Here is an 8,046-nt window from a genome sequence, read left to right on the forward strand (position 1 = left end):
ATCTCCAGTCAGGGCACATACAAGAAGCAACCAGTGAATGCATAAGTAAGTGGAACAACAAATCAATGTTTCTCTCTCTCTCTGAAAATCAACAAATAAAATTAAAAACAAATTTCTTAAAGTGAAAGATTCAGTTCCATGGTGGTCACATTTTAAATGCTCTGTAGCCACAGCTAGTCAGTAGCTACCACATTGGATGGCACAGATATAGAATGTGTATATCGTAGAGAATTCTTTTGGACAAAGAAGGTCCAAGGCAGTGCCGAGCATAGAGAAGGAGATCCATAAATGTTCAATGGAGAAACGTCTTGACTATCTGCCCCTCCAGACTAGGTCTGATTTATCTCTTTCCTCCAGCCCAGCACCAGATTCAATAAACATGTCTCTAATATTTACTGCTCCTTACCCCAAACCCAGATGATCAACATTCCAACTAAAACATGACATGTAGAACTAAACAAAATGATTCAGATGGACTACACCTTTAAAAAAATTCTGATGATGATGAAAAAGTGTCCAAATCCTCAATACGTCTCCCTTTCGTTTCAGACAAACTGGGTGCACACCACAGGAGCAAAAGAAAGTGAGCACATTTTATCTGAATCAGAATTCCCACTCTGACATCGGACTTGGTTGTTTTCTTTTCAATGAAGACAGCATTTGACAGGGCTGGATCCTGTCTTTATTTAAAAATATGGATTTTTTGTATTAAATTTTAAGTTAATGAGGGAGGGAATGTGTTATAAAAGACCAACATGGGAGATCATTGTTCATTGGTTTCCTATTGCTGCTGTAACAACTGTCAATATAAATGTTAATTTTTAAAAAATATTTTTTATTGATTTTAGAGAGGAAGGAAGAGGGAGAGAGAGATAGAAACATCAGTGATGAGAGAGAATCGTTCATCAGCTGCCTCTTCACTCCCCCACTGGGGATCCATGCACCTTGACCTGGAATGGAACTGTGACCTTCAGGTTCATAAGTAGATGCTCAACCACTGAGGCATGCCGGCCAGCCGGGCTCCATTGAGTTTTAGAGAGAGTGGAACGGAAGGAGGGAGGGAGGGAGGAGGGTAGAGGAGGAGGAGGAGGAGATGGAGGAGGAGGAGATGAAGGGAAGGGGAGAGAGAGAAAGAGAGATCTATATGCGAGAGACACATCAATTGGTTGCCTTCTGCATGTGCCCCAACCGGGGCCGGGGATTGAACCTGTAAGCCAGGTATGTGCCCTTGACTGGGAATTGAACCCAAGACCCTTCAGTGTGTAGGCTCATGCTCTAACCACTAAGCATACCCACCAGGAAGATGTCAATTTATAAAAGATAAAAATTGCATTAAAATATTATTTATCTCATTGACTAAGTTTCTTGGGCAACTTTCAATTTTATGCTCATCTTCCACCCACACTATGTCCTCTCTCTGGTCCTGCTCATGGAGAATATTATTTTATTCTTATTCATTCCACCCCTTTTTTAGCGGAGGTTAACATTTTGACAAACTAGAAGTCCAGAGGGGTGACAGAGCCCAGTAAACATTCAATCACTGGGTGCAGAGAGCCAACAGGGGACCCGAGCCCAGAGGAAGTCTCTCACCCTGCCCAGGCTGGGGCAGGGGGCCAGGGTGAATGCCCACGCTGAGATCAGAACTATAGGTGTGGTGGTTTCAACTGTGTCCCCCAAAATGCCATGTCCACATCCTGACCCCTGAGACCTGAAAATGAGAACTTATTTGGAAACTGGGTCTTTGCAGATGGAACCAAGTTAAGGTGAGATGATCATGGAGTGAGGTGAGCCCCCAACCCAGTGACTGGTGTCCTTATAGGAAAAGGGAGATGTGGACCCACACAGGGAGATCATCACAGGAGACGAGGCAGAGACTAGAGCGATGCATTTACAGCCAAGGACCAGCCATCACCAAAAGCTGGAAGAGACAGGAAGGACACTCCTCTGGAGCCTTCAGAGGGAGTAGGGCCCTGCGGGCACCTCGAGTTTGGATTCCTGGCCTCCACAGCCTTGCTCAAGTGCAGAGGGGTCTAGAACAGAGGGTGTGAGAAGCTGCAGGTTTCTGTCCTGCTATCAGTTCTCACAAGTCCGCAGGCTCAAGGTTCCAAGTTCCCTGACAGACACAGACCGTGCTTTGGGCGTGGCTTCCGTATCTGCTTCCTGCATCCCTGGGCCTATCTCCTTCCCCCAGAGCGGCACTCCTGACCCTGTAGCTTTCCAGTGTCAACACTGGTGTGAACATTAGCCTGAGCCACACAACATGACGACACGGTGCACTTGCCAGCCAGGCAAAATTGGCTGCAGAGTCAGTTATCTGGGGTCAACTTTGGAACGCACAGGAAGACAATAAAATAATAATAATCAGAATGGCAGCTTCATGACGCCAGAGACAGCGTTTCATTCTATGTCCTCCAGGCCTGGGACAGTGCCTGCCACACAGTAGGTGCTCAATAAATATTTGTGACATGAATGACTGAATGTCAAAGTCAAAGTGACTTTGTTGCTAAGAATGGCATATTGAATCCGTTATTCATTTTAAAAAATTGGTTGATTGATTTGAGAGAGACAGGAAAGGAGAGAGACAGAGAGAAACATCAGTTCATTGTTTTACTTATTTATGCATTCATAAATAAGTAAAACAATGTGCCCTGACCGGGGATCGAACCCACAAGCTTGGCGTATCTGGATGATGCTCTAACTGAGCAACCAAGCTCCCTGGCCAGGGCTAATGAAAAATTTTTTTTGTTAATCTTCACCTGAGGATATTTTTTTCTATTGTTTTTTTGAGAGTGGAAGGGAAAGACAGGGAGAGAGAGAGAGAGAGAGAGACATTGATGTGAGACACATTAACTGGTTGTCTCCTGCATGTGCCCCAACTGGGGCTGGGGATCAAACTTGCAACCTGGGTATGTGCCCTTGACCAGGAATAGGATCCGAGACCCTTCAGTGCACTGGCCAATGCTCTGACCATTTAGCAACACTGGCCGGGGCCAATCTTTTTTTTTCTCTGAATAGGTTTTATTACACACACAGGGATGGGGCTCAGTCCTCCTTGGCTGCTGCTTTCTTCATGGCTGCAAGGACATCACTCAGCTGCTCTCTCTTGCTCTTGGCAGGACGTGTGTCCCCACCCTTTTCTTCTTTTTTAAAAAAAATATTTTTATTGATTTCAGAGAGGAAGGGAGAGGGAGAGAGAGATAGAAACATCAATGATGAGAGAGAATCATTGATCGGCTGCCTCCTGCACGCCCCCTACTGGGGATCGAGCCGGCAACCCGGGCATGTACCATTGACCGGAATTGAACCCAGGACCCTTCAGGTCACAGGCCCACATGATGCTCTATCCACTGAGCCAAACCAGGTAGGTTCAAAAAATATTTTTATTGATTTCAGAGAGGAAGGAAGAGGGAGAGATAGAAACATCAATGATGAGAGAGAATCACTGATCGGCTGCCTCCTGCATGGCCCCTACTGGGGAAGGAGCCCACAACCCAGGCATGTGCCTTGACTGAGAATCAAACCATGACTTCCTGGTTCATAGGTCAACGCTCAACCACTGAACAACACCAGCAAGGCTATTTTTTTAAGGTTTTAAAATTGATTTTTAAAGAGAGAGGAAGGGGGAGAAAGAGAGAAACATCGATGGGAGAGATAAAAATCGATCAGCTGCCTCAAGCATATCCCCTACCAGGGATGGAGCCTGCCACCCAGGCATGCGCCCTGACCGGAATGGAACTAGCAATCTTGCGGTGCATGGGATGATTCCCAACCAACTGAGCCACACTGGCCAGAGCTATTTAATCAGTCCCCCTATTGATGAATGATTCATTTATTCCTTCCTCAAATACTTACTCAGCACCGGCTATGTGCCAGGTGTGTAACATTGCTGTGGTCCACTTAGTGATGTGCTGGAGCCGTGTGTATTGACTCCCCAAACTCAACGTCAGGAATTAATGAGTGGACCACGGTGGGACTATTTCCACCAAAGGAACTGGCAAACACTACAAAACAGGGATCTATTTTTATTTTCCAGCCAGACTGCATCAGATCAGACAAAAATCCCTGCTCTCATGGTAATTATATTCTAGTGGGGAAGACAGATAGTAACCAAAATAATTAGAAAGTCATATAGTAAAATATAGAGGCCATGGGGGAAAATAAAGCAGGGAACTGGACAAAGGAATGCTGGGAATGAGGCTATGATTTGAATTAAAGTGTTCAGGGAAGGCTTCACTGAGGAGGTAACATTTGAGCAAAGGAGCAAACGTTTCAGCGAGAGAGTGAACAGAAGTATTTGGAGGGAAAATGTTTCAGGTGGAGTGAACAGCATGTGCAAAGGAAGAACAGCAGGAGGTTCATGTGTCTGGAGCAGAGGGAGCAAGGGAGAAAGAAGGGGGAGGTGAGAGCAGAGAGTGGACAGGGGCAGGTAGTGCAGGGTCTTGTGGGCCTCTGGGAGGACTTGGGCTTGTACCCCAAAGGAGGTAGGAGCCCTGGAGGGCTGTGGACAGAGCAGAGATGAGACCTCACTTGGGTGCTCACAGGCGCCCTGTTGTGGCTGCTGCGGAAGGTACAGACTGTAGGAGAAGAGGGTGGGGGGGGAGGGCAGGATCTAGGGTGGAGGGTACTTGCACTGGTTCAGGCAAGTGATGATGGAGGACTGGACCCCATGGAGGCAGAGGCCGGGCTGTTAGTATTTTTGCTCACCCCATCCCCTTTTCTTTGCTATTTCAAATAATGTTGCAACAAGTGCTTCATTTTCATTTTTTAAATTTAAAAATTTTTGAATTTTTAACATTTTAATACAGTTCAGATCTGTGTGTCTGGTTCATTTCAGCTCCTTCACTACCAAACTTGGGGGCAGGGACTGCTTCAGTTTCTCTGCCTTCTCTTTGTGTGGACCAAGATAGAAAGCTATCTGCTGCATCAGACTTTAAACTTCACATTATCCTTATTTTTCTTGATCTCGACAGCTCTGTCCTCCGTGCGCCTGGCTGGCTGTGAGCAGGAAGTCCTTGATTTCCTCAGTTTTGCCAGGCCTGGGGAGGAGGCACGTGGAGAGCCTGCGGCTGGCACCTCGGCTTACCCCACTATTCTCTGTGTACCGTCCAAGAGGCACTCAGAGCAAGAAGAGCCTTTTTACTTCTTAAGAAACACTGCTGTAGTGCTCGATTCGTTAGCACATGTGCTAAAAATAAAAAGAACACTGCTCTCTTAAATTCGTCAAAATGGATTTGTAGACTCAAAGGTTTTGCATTTAAAAGTTAAAACATTTCAAATGTTTAAGCTTGAAATGTTCAAACACTGAAAAAAGAAGTAGCCCTCCTTCCTCCCCCACCAATTTTTCTAAAGGTTTATTATGAAAACTTTCAAATGCATAGAAAAGTTGAAAGAATTTTACAGTGAATTGTCATTTGCCCACAGTCCATTTTCTCCAATTGCCATCTTCTATATTTGCTCTATTATATACCTATCCATAAATATGTCAAATTTTATATGCATCTCAACAAAAAAATCACACTTATTAGGATGGCTATCAAAAATTGGAAAATGACAAGTGTTGGTGAGAACGTGGACAAACTGGAACCTTTGTGCACTGTTGGTAGCTGCTGTGAAAAAGTTTGGCGGTTTCTCAAAAAGTTAAACATAGAGTTACCATATGACCCGATAGTTACACTCCTAGGTATTTGCATATCCATGTCCACCGAAGCATGATTCATAATAGCCAAAAGGTGGGAACAACCTGTGTCTATCCATAGATGAAGAGATAAACAAAATGTGGTCTATCCAGTACAATGGAATATTATTCAGCCTTGAAAAGGGAAGGGAATTCTGGCAAATGTTACCATGTGGATGAACCTTGTGGACATTGTGCTCAGTGAAATAAGTCAGACACAAAAGGACAAATATTGTGTGTTTCCACTTTATGAGGTCCCTAGGGGTGTCAAATTCACAGAAACAAAAAAAAATATAATAGAGGTTAATAGGTAATAGGGCCCGAGGCCACTGTGAATAATGCTGCTATGAACATGGGTATACAATTGTTAGGGTCCCTGCTTTCGTTTCTCTTGGGTGTAGACCTATGGTAGTTCTATGTTAACTTTTTGAGGAACCACCATACTGGTTTGACACAGTCACTTAAAAAACTCTCTTCTTCTTTTGTGAACAGCATCCTAGTGACAGCCTGTGGCGGCTTGGGCCGTTATGGGGTGATAAAGATGAGTGAAGTGACTAGATTCAGACTCTATTTCAGAGGTAGAGTCAACAGGACTGTGGGTGGACGGGATGGGGAGGCTAATGGTGCTGTCTCCCCAGTACTCAAGTCGACATCCTTGTACTTATACTTGACAGAATAAGACTCTTTCTCCTAAATTTCATATCCAATCCACCTGCAAATCCTGTTTGCTCCACCTTCAAAATTAATCCAGAATCCCATTGTCTGTTTTTTTCACACACGAGCCTGAATGACCCTCTTCTAAAAAAAAACAAAAAACATCACCCGAGGATATGCTTGAGAGAGAGGAAGGGGGAGAGAGACATGGATCGTCTGCATCCCGTACACACCCCTTTTTTGGTGTAGGGAGGACACTCCAACTAACCAAGGCACCTTGCCAGGGCCTGAACGATCCTCTTAACACCTGAGTCAGGGTATGTGTATCCCAGATTATGACAAGACCAGTGGCTTCTCAAGGGTAAAGCCTGCAGATTGCCTTGTTCTCAGCACCCATGGGTTAAATGAAATCTATCTATCCATACTAATAAAAGAGAAAATGCAAATTGACCGTACCTTTGTGACACACTGGCCAATCAGGAGTATGCAAATTAACCCAACAAAGATGGCGGGTTAATTTGCATACACAGGTGCTGAGTGGCTGAGGGCGGGGTGGGATGCTTGTGTCATCGTCATGGCTACAACGCAGGTGTTCTGCCCCGCCCCAGCCGCTCCAGGCCTCTGGCAGCGTGGGAAGGTGGAAAGGCGGCTCTGAGCTGGAACGAAGGCAGAAAGGCAGCTCCAGGCTGGAGTGAAGGCGGTGCCGGCAGCCAGGGGAAGGAAGGCCCATTCTTGCACGAATCTTCGTGCATCGGGCCTCTAGTCCTATCTAATAATAGACAAAGATGGTAATTGACCATACCTTCGCTATGCCTCCCATTGGCTAATCAGTGTGATATGCAAATTAGCCGCCAACAAAGATGGCGGCTAATTTGCATACTGCAGGCAGGGAGGGACAGCGCGAGCCACCATCCAGGCCCTGTGTGCAGCCCCGCCCCCAGCCAGGACCCCCGTGTGCCACCTAATCCCTGCACTGCCTAAGCCCCACCCCCAGCCAGGACCCCCGTGTGCCACCTAAGCCCCGCTTCCATCCGGGACCTCTGTGTGCCGCCTAAGCCCCATCCAGGACCCCTGTGTGCTGCCTAAGCCCTGCGCCACCTAAGCCCCGCCCCCAGCTGGGACCCCATGGCGATTAGAGAGCAGGAAAGTGCCACCCACAGGCAGCACCCAGCAGGGCCTGACCCCAGGTGCCCTGGCGATCCAGCGATCAGTGAGCAGGAAAGGGCAGCCTACAGGCAGCCCCCCCCCTTGTGCGCCTGCTGCTGGGTCGCCGCGGCGATCCCAGAGCAGGAAAGGGCGGCCTGCAGGCAGCACCCCACCCTGGCCACAGCTTAAGGGAGAGTATAACACGCAGTGGAGGCCAGGAGCCTGAGAGATCAACAGAGAGGGGTGCCTGCTCCAAGCCTGGCCGGGGGCGGAGTGGGATGCTTGTGTCATTGCCATGGCTACAATGCAGGTGTTCTGCACCGCCCCAGCCGCTCCAGGCCTCTTCGCCGCCAGCTGGGACCCCATGGTGATCCGATAGCAGGAAAGTGCCGCCCATAGGCAGCACCCAGCAGGGCCTGCTCCTGGGTCACCATGGGGATCCCAGAGCAGTAAAGTGCGGCCTGCTCCGAGCCTCTGCTGCCAGACTGTGGCTGTCAGTAGGATATCCACTGAGGGCTCCTGGACTGTGAGAGGGGCAGGCTGGGCTGAGGGAACCCCACCCCCCAGTGCAC

This window comes from Myotis brandtii, unplaced genomic scaffold (genome assembly GCF_000412655.1).
Source record: "Myotis brandtii unplaced genomic scaffold, ASM41265v1 scaffold122, whole genome shotgun sequence".
Classification (NCBI taxonomy): domain Eukaryota; kingdom Metazoa; phylum Chordata; class Mammalia; order Chiroptera; family Vespertilionidae; genus Myotis; species Myotis brandtii.